The 15,977-nt window shown below is 43.8% G+C and overlaps 1 protein-coding gene across 18 annotated transcripts in view; it reads right to left on the reverse strand.

Annotated features, from left to right (window-relative positions):
• The window catches only part of KLHL29 (kelch like family member 29), a 601,492-nt gene that overhangs the window by 510,448 nt on the left and 75,067 nt on the right, over positions 1-15,977 (reverse strand). For 14 of the 18 annotated variants that reach the window (XM_073335869.1, XM_073335868.1, XM_073335849.1 and 11 more), the window contains one exon: positions 10,007-10,116. The exons of the other annotated variants lie outside the window; for them this stretch is intronic. The gene's annotated coding sequence lies outside the window, so the exon portion shown is untranslated. The remainder of the gene's footprint in view (positions 1-10,006; positions 10,117-15,977) is intronic. 18 annotated transcript variants of the gene reach the window in all.

Raw genomic sequence — 15,977 nt, forward strand, 5'->3', positions numbered from 1 at the left:
AGATATATTAGCTCCAGATTAAGCAGATTCTTTTTCCCTGAGTAAGGTAATGGGCTGTTCCAGAACAATCAGGAAGTTGCTGGAACCAATTAAGGCAGGCTAATTAGGACACCTGGAGCCAATTAAGAAGCTACCAGAATCAATTAGGACAGGCAGGCTAATCAGGGCACCTGGTTTTAAAAAGGATTTCACTTCAGTTAGTGAGGTACGTGCAAAGAGCTGGGAGCAAGAGACGCACAAGAAGCTGAGAGTGAGTAGGTATACTGCTGGAGGACTGAAAAGTACAAGCAGTATCAGACATCAGGAGGAAGGTCCAGCGGTGAGGACAAAGAAGGTGTTGGGAGGAGGCCATGGGGAAGTAGCCCAGGGAGTTGTAGCTGTCACACAGCTGTTACAGGAGACACCATAGACAGCTGCAATCCACAGGGCCCTGGGCTGGAACCTAGAATAAAGGGCAGGCCATCCCTTCAACTCCCGATTTCATATAAGAGGAATTGATCTGGACTGTGGGTCCCACCAGAGGGGAAGGTCTCTGGCCTGTCCCCCAACCCATCAGGTGGGCCAGCAGAGACTGCGGGGATTGTTCTCCTTTTCCCCATGCTGGCCAGTGAAGAGGTTAGCCGAGTGAATGGCAGGTCTGTGCCACTAACAAAAGGAGCCAAACTGAGGACTGCCGTAAACCTCTGAAGTGAGCAAATCCACCAGAAAGTGCAGAACCCACCAAGGCAGAGGAGGAACTTTGTCACAGTATGTATAAACTGGTTCTAATCCAGCCCCACTTTTTCACAATAGTGCATGTCCACAACAATGTGATTTACAGTAATGTCTATTACTTTGTAATTTCTGATATCTGGTGATGGTGGACATAATTCTTACTGCCTTCCTTTATGAATGTGACGCTTTATTTGTAAGGTTTCCCCCTCCGTACTGAAAATCTTGATCTTGCTGTGAAGAAACTCAACACTCTCAGAGAAAAATTTAGTGGTAAAATACTCTGACCTTTACAAGGATCCTGTTTGCATGTTACAATATATTTTCCTGTCATGCAACAGAAAGTCCCTTGTGTTCCATTTAGAAAAAGACATCTTCCAGTAACAGCATACTGTGATCAATAAAAATTTTTAATATATTATATTACCTCTCACTGAAAATCTTTCACTAGACATATCAGACTGCATGGGGGGAAATTCCTGACAAAACTCAAAACGGTAAACAAGATGCTGCAAATTAATTCTATCCCAAAGTGATCTTTCTTTTCTTGAACAATGTGACAAGTCTGTGTCATCTGACTTCAGCAGAAGCTTTTGCATCTTGAAACAGAGGTATCCGCTCCAACTACCATAGTGATTGTTATTTTAGTCTGTGTAATTTTGTGTTGAAATACGTTGCATGGTTTAAATCATAGAATATCAGGGTTGGAAGGGACCTCAGGAGGTCATCTAGACCAACCCTCTGCTCAAAGTAGGACCAATCCCCAACTACATCATCCCAGCCAGGGCTTTGTCAAACCTGATCTTAAAAACTTCTAAGGAAGGAGATTCCACCACCTCCCTAGGTAACGCATTCCAGTGTTTCACCACCCTCCTAGTGAAAAAGTGTTTCCTAATATCCAACCTAAACCTCCCCCACTGCAACTTGAGACCATTACTCCTTGTTCTGTCATCTGCTACCACTGAGAACAGTCTAGAGCCATCTTCTTTGGAACCCCCTTTCAGGTAGTTGAAAGCAGCGATCAAATCCCCCCTCATTCTTCTCATCCGCAGACTAAACAATCCCAGTTCCCTCAGCCTCTCCTCATAAGTCATGTGTTCCAGTCCCCTAATCATTTTTGTTGCCCTCCGCTGGACTCTTTCCAATTTTTTCACATCCTTCTTGTAGTGTGGGGCCCAAAACTGGACCCAGTACTCCAGATGAGGCCTCACCAATGTCAAATACAGGGGAACGATCACGTCCCTCGATCTGCTGGCAATGCCCCTACTTATACATCCCAAAATGCCATTGGCCTTCTTGGCAACAAGGGCACACTGTTGACTCATATCCAGCTTCTCGTCCACTGTAACCCCTAGGTCCTTTTCTGCAGAACTGCTGCCTAGCCATTAGGTCCCTAGTCTGTAGTGGTGCATGGGATTCTTCCTTCCTAAGTGCAGGACTCTGCACTTGTCCTTGCTGAACCTCATCAGATTTCTTTTGGCCCAATCCTCCAATTTGTCTAGGTCCCTCTGTATCCTATCCCTACCCTCCAGCGTATCTACCTCTCCTCCCAGTTTAGTGTCATCTGCAAACTTGCTGAGGGTGCAATCCACTCCATCCTCCAGATCATTAATGAAGATACTGAACAAAAGTGGCCCCAGGACCGACCCTTGGGGCACTCCACTTGATACTGGCTACCATCTAGACATGGAGCCATTGATCACTACCCGTTCAGCCCGACAATCTAGACAACTTTCTATCCACCTTATAGTCCATTCATCCAGCCCATACTTCTTTAACTTGCTGGCAAGAATACTGTGGGAGACCGTGTCAAAAGCTTTGCTAAAGTCAAGGAACAACATGTCCACTGCTTTCCCCTCATCCACAGAGCCAGTTATCTCATCATAGAAGGCAATTAGATTAGTCAAACATGACTTGCCCTTGGTGAATCCATGCTGACTGTTCCTGATCACTTTCCTCTCCTCTAAGTGCTTCAGAATTGATTCCTTGAGGACCTGCTCCATGATTTTTCCAGGGACTGAAGTGAGGCTGACTGGCCTGTAATTCCCAGGATCCTCCTTCTTCCCTTTTTTAAAGATGGGCACTACTTTAGCCTTCCCACGATCACCATCTCTCATTTCATCTGAGACCACAATCTATAGGCTTTGAAACATTAAGTTTAGGAAATAGATGTATAGGCTTCATATACATTTTAAAATATGTATCTTTGAAGCCAGAATCCTGAACATAAGTTGTTCACTTTCAAATCTACTGTGCCCTGATGAATATCTGTTACTCTGTACAGAGGTGGATCCTGAGAAGAACTGAGTACCTACAGCATCAATTGAAAGAGCTCAGATCTGCACTATTGAAGTCAACGGGTGCTTTCCTGTAATAAGTATTATTATTAAGCACCCCAGTCCTAGGTACTAACCCACATTGCTACATCAACAACAGCAGGATCAGGCCTGCCAGTGTTAAAAGCAGCAGTAGCTGCTCAGCATCTCTCAGAGGGCCCATCCTGCAAAACTTAAGCATGTGCAAAATTTGGTCAACGGGACTGATGACATTCATATAGTCATGCGTGCACCCAGGATCAGAATCAGAATCAGTACCTACATTAATACCACAACAGAATAAATGGTGCACAGTTTAATATTTATACTATGATAATATCCATTGTCCTAGGTGTTTCTCAAACACATGGGAAGATGTTGTCCCTTCTCAGCTGAATTTAGTCTAAGGCCTAAATCCAACAAAGTACTTAAGCACACACGTAACTTTAAGCCCATGGAGAAGTCCAGCTGAACACAAAGGGACTGTTCATGCTTTTAAAGTGAAGAAGGCGCGTAAGTGCTTTCATGAATAAGAGTCTAAGAAGAAAAGTGAGATACAAAGTGTCAAGGGAGAAGGATACAATTTTTAATATACAATTATAATTCCCGCAACCCATTAAACTTATAAAGCAAATGCCAACATTCTCTCCCCCCTCCATCCATCCCACAAGCCATTACTGAGAGATTGAGTTCCTCTATGCACTGTGGCAGAACTGAATCTGGCAAAGGGATCAGGAATTCCTTCATCTCAGGAAACGGGTCCATTGATGAGAGGCAGCACAGAAGAAGATATGGCAACATTTGCATGCAAAAAGTAAGCAAACAAACATGTGAGGCATGCACCACCGAGGGAGTAAAAGTACAGGTGTGACATAAGAGCAAAGTAGAAGGGAAGGACAGAAATGTGAAGTGCCTTGAGGGTAAGATCAGCTTAAAAGAAAAAACTACCCAGCAGAACTCCATATAATTAGCATGCACAAAATATCATCGGTGGTGAATAATTTCATTTGTAATAAATAAAATCTGCAATCCAGGCAACATCATGGCCTGATGACTCATGATCCATTCATAATTATCACTCATCTCAGCCCTAAATGAGCTCATTATTATTAAACCTGACAAAAATATTTTAAACTGCTCTTGTAAAAGGAAATTAATTTAAAAAGATATCACATTTCCATGCTTTGTTTCTAGTCCTAAACCTTGACTTTGTAAAATGGCAGCTGCATAGCAACCCTCATATGTCTTTCCTCTGACTTTTAACAAGCGATTTAGATACAAGCATCTAATCTGTATGGTAACATAAAACATTAGAAACTATACTTCTGCGGTTTAAAAGCAACCTATTAACAGTGTAGAGATAACATATGAATCCAAGTATATATTTTATACTATAAACATAAGTATTTTGACTTTTTTACAGTGTCTTTCTCCCAAGGAACTAAAAGTATGTAACTGTTTCTGGAGGTCTCACAGCACGTCTGTGAATTAGAGGGATCGACTCTCCATTTTAAAAAACAAGGAAGCTGAGGCACAGTAGTTACAAAGGAAGCGTGTTCCTCAGATTCCTTAGGAATAGAACCCAGATATAACTCGCAAGCCTGGAGTAGTTAGCCATAGTACTAGCCACAGCATATCGACAGAAGCTACATATAAATAAAGCAACAGGACCATATTGATTAAGCAATGTTCTCCCTTTCACTTACAAAATTTAGACAGGCAACACCTGATCAGCATTCATAGAATATTTGTTAGTATTTCCTGTGTCTCACCTGGAGAAAATCCACCTTCCTTCCTGAAATCATGCTATTCGCTAATTATGCAATACTGTGAGTGTATATGGAGCATGCTTCCCAGAATGATCCTCTGTTTAGCAGATTTGCAGACGTGATTAGATTGCCTCATCTTAACATGTATAACAATGGTTATTCGGGAAAAAAAAATCCCATCTCTTTTTAAGATATAGAACTCTGAACTTTTCTGGATAAGTGAATTTCCCACTGTGTGAAGGAGAGTTACTGCTTCGTTTCTGTTCCATATGCCAATACATATCACATTAGACTCCTACTTAAGGTATTATGGATACTGGAGTCAGTGCAGCTAGCATTTTCAACTTTGTTTCACTTGCTTTTCTCCCGAACTGAATGGGTCAATGAAAACTGAAATCTTTGCTTCAAACTACCTAAGACACAGAACAGAAATTTTAAAGCAGCAAGGCTACATCAGAGATAAAAGCAGTGTTCTTATACTTCTGGCTTTGGTACAGAGGGTGGCGACGTTCCTATGGCCTCTTCTGTTTTTCCTCACTATATTGTCAGTTGTTCTTTACCTTATAGATTACACACAGTACCACATTAGATGTGACCCACTGTTCCACTGGAACATACAGCTGAAAGCCACGCTGTTCAGTGGTAGAGTAGACAAGCATCTAATAGCATGTGGTCAATTGAAGGCTCACTTTATCGTTTCCATGCCTCGCCCACACTTTCCTCAGGTAGCAAGTATTCTGTAAAGCAATTATTCTGCTGTGCTGGAGGAGCCACAGCTATTAAAACAACTACATTACAGTCACAGCTCTCTCTCTCATTTCCTCTATTTCAAATAACTTTTGTTTTTTAATACTACATATAGTAAAACCTGATGTCAGTTTGAATCAGGGACCAAAGGTTCCTATGTAACTGCCCACTTAGAATACTGAAGTTGTATTTCCATAGTCGGGATTTATAACACCTTGAACAAGTTGTGTGAACTGCCCCCCCACCCCCACATAAAAGATTAAAATGTATTTTAAGGGAAGCAACAAAGACTGAGAACATCTGAAAATGGGTCAGAAAGACCAAAGTGTCCTTCATGCTCTCAGCCCACTATAGCAATGGACAAAGTTCATCTTGGAAAAAGGAGACAGACTCAGACACTTTAGAAAAAAATTATGATTCTGGATGAAAGTCGGCATAAGGGGAGGCGGTAATCCAGAAACTAACGATGTCAGATTTCAGACTTTATACGAATATACACATGACAATTTTATAAATATTCTAATTTGATCTAACAAAACCACAAGCATTCTCCTATCGTCAAGTAACAGGCACAGTACATTGTTTCAAAAATATCAGCAGGAGGATATCTTAATATCTTTTCTTCAGTAGCCAGCCAAGGACCATCCTCAGAACATCAGAGGAAGGTTTTTTACTTTCATATCAAGTGCGTTATGCTGCCACACGCCCAGCGAATTTAACTTGTGATATTACCACAACAGAAAATAAATTATTCATACATTCCTCTCATTTAGCCCATTTTCCCTCCTCTTAACTGTATCTTACTCTATTTAACACTCTCTCCCTCAGACTCCCTGACTCCTGTTTGCCCCTTGATCCTCTGTTTTCATCTCCTTCCCTGCACATATCAAGCCAAGGTACCTCCACATGAAGCTCCAGCCACCCTGGCCAGAATACTAGTTGTTGTTGGAGTACTGCAAGAGTGAATCTTCTCTCTTTCCTCCCTCCCACCCACCAATGAGCTAGTCAGCAAAGCAGGTAGGAGATCTCTTCCTCTCCCTGCTGACCTTTTCATCATCTGACCCACGCCTGGCCTGGCCAGGCGTGGCACTGTATTCATACTGGTCTCTCCCCTGGATGGTGGCCTAGGATAGGCTCTACCAACACATACAGAAACAGAGCTACTCTTTAAATACATAGTTGAACATTTACTACAACTAGAATACAATTCCAGGAGAAAACCTTGCTCACAATTCTGGCTTATTTTTCAAAAACATTTATTTTCTATTTATATAGATGGGCTACGATCATATTTCATTTCTAATCCCCATTGCCAGTAAAACGATTCCATTTTATATATTTCCCTGTTCTATCCTGAGCACTGTTATAACGTGCACATACACAGTCTCCCAACCGATACGTGCATATGAGATCATGCCCTTAATTTGTAAAACACACATTAAGAAGCTGCAAGCCAATTGTTTCAGGATGGTGCAAGTCTTGGAAATGTATGTGTTTGTGTAGCAGGGTAGTCACCCTGCTCCGGCCCTGATGGGGTTAAAAGCAGCACTGGGAAAAGCTGAGTGAGTAGCTGACCACAGGTGTGGCCAGTTCAATCAGAGCCCAGCTGGCCTTTATAAGAGGGCTGGGGGCCAGGAGCTGAGGGAGTCTCACTCTAGTCCTGGAGTGGGAAAGGCTAGCTGCCTAAGAGACAGGTGGAGCAGTGCTGTGAAAGGGTAAAGGGAGCGCCAGCCTGGTAAACCCCCAGGCTGCAGGCCTTGGTAAAGGCCCAGAAAGGTACTGGAGCTGCAGAGGGGCAGCCTGGGAATAAGCAGAGGCAGCTGGGCCTAACCCCTTGCCAGTGATGAGTGGCCGTTACAGACTGCAGCCTGCCCCAGGGAAAGGGGGCTAGATGATGACTGGCAGTAGCCACTGAGGCAAGGTGGGTTTAGAGAGTTGGGGGTTCCCCAGGGAGGGGAGACCCAGAGTGTGGAGGTACTGCTGGGGCAGAGCCCCAGGGTAAAGGGCACCAGGGTCCGGGAAGGACATGGGGGCTAGCGGCAGGTGAAACACTGGCCTGTAGAGGATGCTCTGGTCTGGAAGAACTAATTCCCAAGACAACCAGCAGGAGGTGCTGGACTGGTGAGTCATTGCTTTGCTACAGTTTGCATATGTGTGTGCACGTATTATAGGCAGGTTTGGTATTAACAATGCCCAATACTTCCCATTATAAGACCCTGTTTTCAGTTACTTAAAATATTGCTAAACTTTAAAAGATTGGGCTGAAATTTTCCATACTAGGTGTCTGTCTGCCTGAGAAATTTTGGCCAAAAGAGTTCCTCCATTCTCAAGACTGAGACCAGGGAAAAATAGATTATTTTGTCTGTTAAATCCTAGTGACCTTCTGAGAAGCCTTGTGCCCCATGATTTGGAGCAGGGGCTTGAAATTTGGTAGAGGGGGTGAGCATGCTCCAGCCTGTGGTGCAGAGGGATGAGGAGACTTTCCCTGTAATTGCAGTTCCTGGCTGTTCCAGCAGCAGTGCCAGGTTGGGATCAGGGCACCAGAACTAAGAGCAGGAAGCCCGTCTCTCTTGTTCCCTCAGTAATCCCCTGTTGACATCCAGGCAGCATGGAAGAGGAAGCTTCCTAATTCAAATAAAAAGGGGACAGGAGCCAGACCTGAGTAGGGGCATGGGACAAGGACCTAGGGTGGGGAGGGGACCGGTAGGTGGCAGGGAGAGACTGGGAAAAGAGACTGAGAAGGAGCCAGGGTGAGGACACAAACTGATGAGGAACCATAGGAGGGAGACAGAGCCACTGGGGAACATGGTCTATGAGCATAAGAGTGACTGGAAACTTGGGCTGAGGGGGAAGAGATCAGATGAGGAATGGGGTGTGACTGGGAACTAGGAGGGTCTAGACAAGAAAAGTGGGGACAAGGATCAGAGGTTGAGGGAACTGGAAATAGCTGGACAAGAAGACTGAGTCTGGGAGGGGAGAGAGTCTGATAAGAAACCTGAAGAGTGGAGACAGATGCTGTCTAGGTCAGGTTTTTTCTTTCTGAGCTCCCCCTACCCCTGACATGCTATAAAAACTCCACAGCCCACCTTTGCCACAACAATGGTTTTTCTAAATCTAAAACCCAGGGCTGGCATTAGGGGGTAGCAAGCAGGGCAATTGCCTGGGGCCCCACACCAAATGGGGCCCAGTGAAACTAAGTTGCTCAGGCTTTAGCTTCAGCCCCTGGGTGGCGGGGCCTGGGGAGGCGGGGTTTCAGCTTTCTGCCCTGGACTCCAGTGAGTCTAATGCTGGCTCTGCTAGGTGGACCCCCTGAAATCTGCTTGCAGCCCTCCAGGGAGCCTCACACCCCTGGTTGAGAGCTGCTGGTCTAGGTGAAGAGAATAGCACTGGAACAAGGAGACGGGGTGGAAAAGAGACATGACTAGACAGGGCCTGATTGAGGGCAAAGGGGTCACGCTGGGGGGGGGGGGGGGGGAGGCAAAAGAGTGTGTTGAATAGAGCACCCCCACCTTGGATTGGAACCCACGATTCCAGAGTCCCATCATTCCTCTGCTGTCGGCAGGTATTTGTGAAACCCTTTGGCAAATCTCATCTCCTGCTAGTGCTTGTCCACATAGAAGATTACAACCGATTACTGCTATTATTTACTCCTTTAACTCAAGTAGCAGAGGTTTGTGCAGTGGATCTAAAGCTTCCAACTGTGCTGATCCATGTGGGATGACACATGATGGGATTTATATTTTTTTTAGTCTGTTTTGTTTAAAAATTTAGGCGATCTTAATTCTGGTATTTCTTCACTTTTGAGGTGCTTACCTTTGCAACCTTAATAATGTTTAACATAGTGTGTGCATGCACATCTATAAATTAAGACCTAGAATTTGTCCACTCAGTCTCTAGCGCTTTTTTATTGTAAAGGTTACATAATGTAGGGCCTGATTCTGAAGTCTTAGTGACGACATTGTACTCACTATTCTGAAAAAAGAAAAGGAGTACTTGTGGCACCTTAGAGACTAACCAATTTATTTGAGCATGAGCTTTCGTGAGCTACAGCTCACTTCATCAGATGCATGCCATGGAAAATGCAAGTTTCCACGGCATGCATCTGATGAAGTGGTACTCCTTTTCTTTTTGAGAATACAGACTAACACGGCTGTTACTCTGAAACCTGTCACTATTCTGAGTCATCCTACTGAATTCAAATATGACTCCAAATATGACTCCTCATTGTAATGTTTGCAGAATCAATGTTTACCCTACTTTCCCACTTCTTATATTGTAACGCAGCAATGCAGTTGCATCTGCCGAGGTACAGATTTACTGCAGTCATTGAAAGATAAAAACAGGGCCCGAATTGTGTGTGTTAGGTGACAAGAAGTCATGAAGGAGAAAGCTGAAAACATTTTTATATGTGGACTTGCTGTCAAACTTTTCTATGTTATAAAAAATAAATAACTGTACTCTTACCTTGCGGTTTCCAGAATCTGTGTCAAATTCAATCTCCGGCAATACAGTAAGTAAACTGCAGGACAGCAAACCCTTGCATTTAGCAGGAGGTTTCTGGGAAACCAGGCTACCTAGAAAGAGTTGAAGAAAAAATGTCTATTTCTAACTGAAGATGAAGTAATCTATATTTAATAAGAAGAGCCTTCCAATGAGCACAGCACAAGTGAAAAATAGCTCCACAATTGGAGAAGTTAAATGTCACCATGATCGGCATGAAGAACTTTAATCTCCCAGAGGTGACAAATCTCCATGAAGTGTAGAGAGCCAGGTTCCTGGTAGATTATTAGGGTTTAGCAGAGAATGGCCAATACCCACAGTAACATGGTGTTAACCCTCTTATCAAGATGGGGGGGGGGAAGGGAAACCAGGGGGTGGTGGCGGCAATCTTCTCTTTAATAAACTGCTACAAAAAGAGAGCACACAAGCAAATGCACAAGACAAAGTGGACCAAGACTATTTAAAAGCTATATGACATTATAGAAGCAAGTTTTTGTTAGCCCAAAGCATGTCTATGCAGTAAAAATAATCCCAGAAGATTAATTTCAAAATATATATGAAAAATATAGTTTTAATGCCCAGTGTAAAATCACTATTCATTATAACAAAGCAGTTTTATGCCTATGTTCCCCCTTTCAGATGTAATATATGTGAAAGTAATCTTCATGACAGGAAATGACATGTATCCCTGCAAGAATGAACTGCTGCCATTATCTGGGTGTAGCGGGGTGGACACCCACTCAGGCCCAGAGGGGTTTAAAACAGCCCTGAGAGAGGGCTGTTTGGGGAAGCAGCCTCAGGTGGGGGCCATGCAGCAATCAGGGCCCAGCTGGCTGTATAAAGGCTGTGAGCCAGAAGCCTGGAGAGAGACTCTCTCAAGGCCTAAGAAAGAGAACAGAACAGCCCTCTACCTGGGCAGATGCAACTGCATTGCTGCATTACAATATAAGAAGTGGGGAAGTAGGGTAAACATTGATTCTGCAAACACTACCATGAGGAGTCCTATTCAAATTCACTAGGATGACTCTGAATAACTACTACAATGTTGATACTAAGACTTCAGACTTAGGCCTTGAGAAAGAAGAGCCTGGCTGCAGGGGCTTAACCAAGTATCTGGAGGGGAGCAGGGCTGGGGATAGGCCAAGGGAGCCAGGGAGCTCTGGCCTAGGAAAGCCCCAGGCCTGCAGCCTGGGGTGGCCTGTTAAGTGCAGGGGCAGCCATGGGTAGGCAGAAGCAGCAGGTCCAAACCCAACCTTGCCTGTGATAAGTGGCTCATACTGCAATCTGCCCCAGGGTGTGGGAGCTAGCAGGAGGCTATGACTGAGGCAAGGTAGGGATAGTGGGGGGGTTCCCCTGGGAGGGGGAGACACAGAACTGTGGGGTACTGCCAGGGGGTAGCACCCAGTGAAAGGGGCACCAGGGTCCTAGGAAGGACATGGGAGCCAGCAGCAAGGTGAGACACTGGCCTGAAGAGGGTGCTCCAGAGGCTGGAACACTAATTCCCTGAGATGACCAGCAGGAGGCACTGCTGGTGAGTCTGTGCCCAGTTACACTGGCAGTCAATACAATTATTTTAACTGAATATAACACTACCTGTTGCTTTCACATTTTTACTTTGAGTTTTGGCCTGTATGGGGAAAATTTTTACAGTGACAAGAGATCCTTGGACCGGAAAATGAGTTACTATTAATTCCCAATTTACAGCTAGCTTCCCTTGAACAATGCAGTCAGTGGTTCTTTCCTCCAGATACCTCAAATTAAGGGTTCTCCCCCCCACTTTGTACTGACAGACACACATGACTTACATTTTATATACATTCTGAATCAGCACAAAACTATTCAGGGGCTCTACCTATAAGCTGTATCCATCTCGTGAGACGTGAGCACCCATTCCCCCCCCCCCCCCGAGGATTGCCATCAGTTTTTACTATGGCAGCACCTAGAAGCCTCAAACACACATTAAGAGACAGTCTCTGCCCTGAAGCATTTACAATCCAAATACATATGCCACAGGGTGGGAAGGGAAACAAACACAAACAGGTGAAGTGACTTGCCCAGGATCACGTGGCAGGTAAGTGAAGAGCACCTAGGCCTCCCCATTCCTATGCCTTATCCACAGGGCCATGATAGATCTCCTTTAATGGAGCTTAATGAGAATGATGCACATTCTGAGTAGAATCTCTATGAGAAGTATGTCACAACATATGGTTTTAAGCAAGAGATGAGTTCTAAGGACTCATAGACCCCACCTCATGGTATGATGGGCCATTAGAGAGAACAGCAATAACAAAAGCAAAATTTTGGGAGGTGGTTGTATTAGTTTAGCATGCAAAGACTCCATACAGAATCAGAACCCCGTTGTTCTATGTACTATTCAAATACCTAAATAGCTGAGGCCCCAATTTGCAACTGGCTCCATGCAGGCAGACTAGGTTCACACCCATACAGAGCCAAATTTACTTCAGTGGTGCTTTAAGCACTGCCAGATGCAGCATTGTTCCTTAATATAGACTGAAGGTGGGTGGGGGGGAATGGCAGGCTCAGCTTGACAGAGGCAGTCTGAAGGGGGAGGGATGAGAAGCTGTAATCCTCCACTATGAAAATGGTTTATAAAGAAGGGCTTATGCCCAAATCCTTGCCTGATCACCACTTCCACCACCCGCTGTCCCAAAGAGCAGGCAAAATTGTTATATGGGCAACACAAAAACAGGCTTAGAGGGTGTGTTTAAACTTGCTGCTATTTACATACCTAGCAGCAAAAGATCTTGAAAAGGACTTGTAAAAAATTTTTTTTAATCTTATCAAATTTAGCTGTGGTTCAACAGCAGATTGCATTAAGAAAAAAAGTAACCATTGCAGATTCAGCATAAAATTCTAAGCCACTAAAACAAAATGCATGTCCTGTATGAGCCAAATTAAAGAAGAGAGGGTATTTTAAACTCCCTGCCCCATAGTTATCACTTCCTTTTTAATTTTTTTTTTCAGACATCAACTACCTTATGAATAAGACACCAGCTAGACAGGCCACTGTTTGGCACTGCAGAAAATGAGCATCTTTGTATGTCAGAGACCGGAGTGCAGCTTAGCATTCAAATACCCAGTTACTTTAGGTGTTGTGGGCTGATATCATCTCCACCTTTTGGAGCACACAGACCTCAGCACATAAGTCAACAGTGAGACAGAAAGTGATTTTAAAGATGCCCAATGCTGGATAATGTGCACTGAAGACAAAAATGAAACCCCACCCCTCCTAATGCATTCCATAGCTTTAAAAAAATTTCATGGCCCAGAATTATGACTGACTGTATAATTTGTATTCCTGCATGGATAATCATTTTCTTAAAAAGGGAGCATACCTCAGTAATATTCACAGGGAGTTCACAAGAGCTTGGCAAACATTTCTGACAACAAAAATAAACTCAAACAGAAGGATTGCTCATAAAATGCTACATCAACAACTCCTTTGACAGGCATCTGGATTATGCTACCTTTTAAATGGGAAAAACAAAGATGTCACTTCTAAGTTTAAATGGAAACAGTGAAATAAGCTATTAAAAATATCAGATCATAAACAAAGCTATTTTACACAGACTTAAATAGTGAGTAACTATTACAACAAAGCTCGCCAGGATCCTTTGCAAGCAAAGCACTTACTGGGAAGGGGGGGTGGGGCATTTTGTTAGAAGTTGTGCACACAATCCCTATTAGACAAGGACCACAGATTATTTCTGGGTGCCCAGCTCTATAGGAAAGGAAGACTGGCCATTTCACAATGCAATAGTGGTCAATCTAATCTGGTATCTTGCCTGAAGGGGTCTACACTTGATGTTTTAAATGAGAGTTAAAATTCTAATATGCCTATTTGTGCAATGCTGCATATGGAGATGAAACCTGAAGTTAGACCCCATAGGAGGCTGCCCTCAGAGCAGGAGATGATTACCTCCTCTTACCTTGGACCACTCTAAACCATTGTTAATGGTCATTACATTATCCACACAATGTTTATCTCTAGCAGCAAATGCATGCAAATGATTGTCATGATGCAAAGGAGAAGTTCTTGTCTGTTCTAAAGTATCTAAAATGTTCCCAAACATTTTTAAGTGAAAATTCATGTTGCGATACGTGGAGCTCAAAGACAGGATATCCAGATGCAAAAAAAATAGATACTAGAAAGTCTATTTCTCTGAACCTTCGGTATTTTGAGCAAAATCATTCACCTCCACAATAAAGTTTCTTTGAAGTTGGACACATGCAGCTTGCTACACTAGCTGGATGTCCTTAAAAATTCACAGCCAACTTTTCATGCTTCGTTATGATCTATTGGCTTTCTTGAGGATTTGGTGAGCATCTTGGAAACACACAGTATGTTGAGAGCTCTTAACTGAAGCAGTGGCTGCTGTATCTTAACCCAAATTTGACCTCCTCACTAGAATGGTTGTTAGACATTGGAATTACAGGTGTCACCAACAAAACCACAGACTTTTAAAGTTTTAACTGTTTTCCCCATCTGTTGCTCAACTTTCAGCCTCTGCCTCCTGAGATGTTAAAAGTTCTACTGGTATTCCAGAGTTTGCCAGGATAGAAAATACCTAAAAAGTCCACTGTAAATAAAACAATGTTTGTTTTTGCCCTTAAACTTTTTTCAGGCCTTCTCTGTAAGCAAGCAAAACTGGCCCAAGCCCATTCGTTCCCCCAAGCTCTGAGTCAGATAATCAAGGGTCATGTGAGGAGGTAGCTAGGCCATGCATTCTGTAAGATAGGCTGGGTGGTCACACAGATACAGAGACCTGAAGGGAGCAAGAAGGCTTTGCAGCAGTAGAGCCAGGATGGGAGACTAATAAACCCTGTCTTAAGGAGAAAGACCGTAGAAAAACCCGGCACCACAGGATTTTGATCACAGAGCTGAAAGGAACCATGTTGGGTTCTGCAAAGAGCCAAAGGGCAGCAGAAACTAAGAAGAAACCTGCTTGGCCCGCTGATGCAAAACAGGAAGGAAGTGTGTGTTAAACAGGACTCGGGAAGAACGGCTTGTGCCTAGAAAGGCCAAACTGCTTATTTTATGTTACGGCTTAATATGCCAGACCCCAAGAGAGGGAATGCTATTTTGAAATGCCTGAGTAAGTGCAAATTAGTCTGAAGGGAACCATGAGGTGAGGTGACTGCGTTGCCACACTGTGGGGTGGCCTGCGCTGGACAGCACCCTGAAACAGGTGGTTAAAAGGATTCCTGCAGAAAGGATTTCAAAACCTACAGGAGTAACTTCTATAAGATGCCTGTTACTTTCAGCCTATTACTTTCTCACTGAAGTAACAGGTATTCCTTCTTGTTCCTTAATTAGCTGAATTTCTCCTGTGTGTCCAGAAGGGTTGGCAAAAGTAATTTCAACTTATTTACAGCAGAGGGGTGTGAAGATGCATTGTGTGTACTCTCACTCAACCACTTGGGGTGTCACGGTTGGGGGTGGGGGAAGACCCCTACTCTTATTTTGACAGGGGCTTAAGCCCTAAGCTGAAAGTCTCATATAGTATCCCTTTTGGCTAGTGTCAGAGGCAAGGACTAGCTGTGGACAGCATCCTCATGCATTCATAGGAGCCCCTAACCTGCTCCTTCCCCATCCTGTTTTAAGAGAGTACCAGCACCCTGACCTTTCCTTGGGGGGATGACACCACAGAGATATAACAGACTACTGGCTCTTCCTGCCTTAAAACTCTTTGGGGGTGAAGAGGGAGAAGGAAGCTGATTGTGTGTGGGAGGGGGTCGGGTAGCTTAGAGTCAAGCAAGCAGATGGGAGTTCAAATAAAATAATTTGTTCACAGCAAGAATTTTGTTCTCTTGATGCAAACTGTTAGTTTGCATGAGTACTGTAGATGTCATTCAACTTAGTTAAGGATGATATGCCATGAAAATTGAGCTGCTCAATTTAAAATAATAAAAA

Source organism: Lepidochelys kempii, chromosome 3 (genome assembly GCF_965140265.1).
Source record: "Lepidochelys kempii isolate rLepKem1 chromosome 3, rLepKem1.hap2, whole genome shotgun sequence".
Lineage (NCBI taxonomy): Eukaryota > Metazoa > Chordata > Testudines > Cheloniidae > Lepidochelys > Lepidochelys kempii.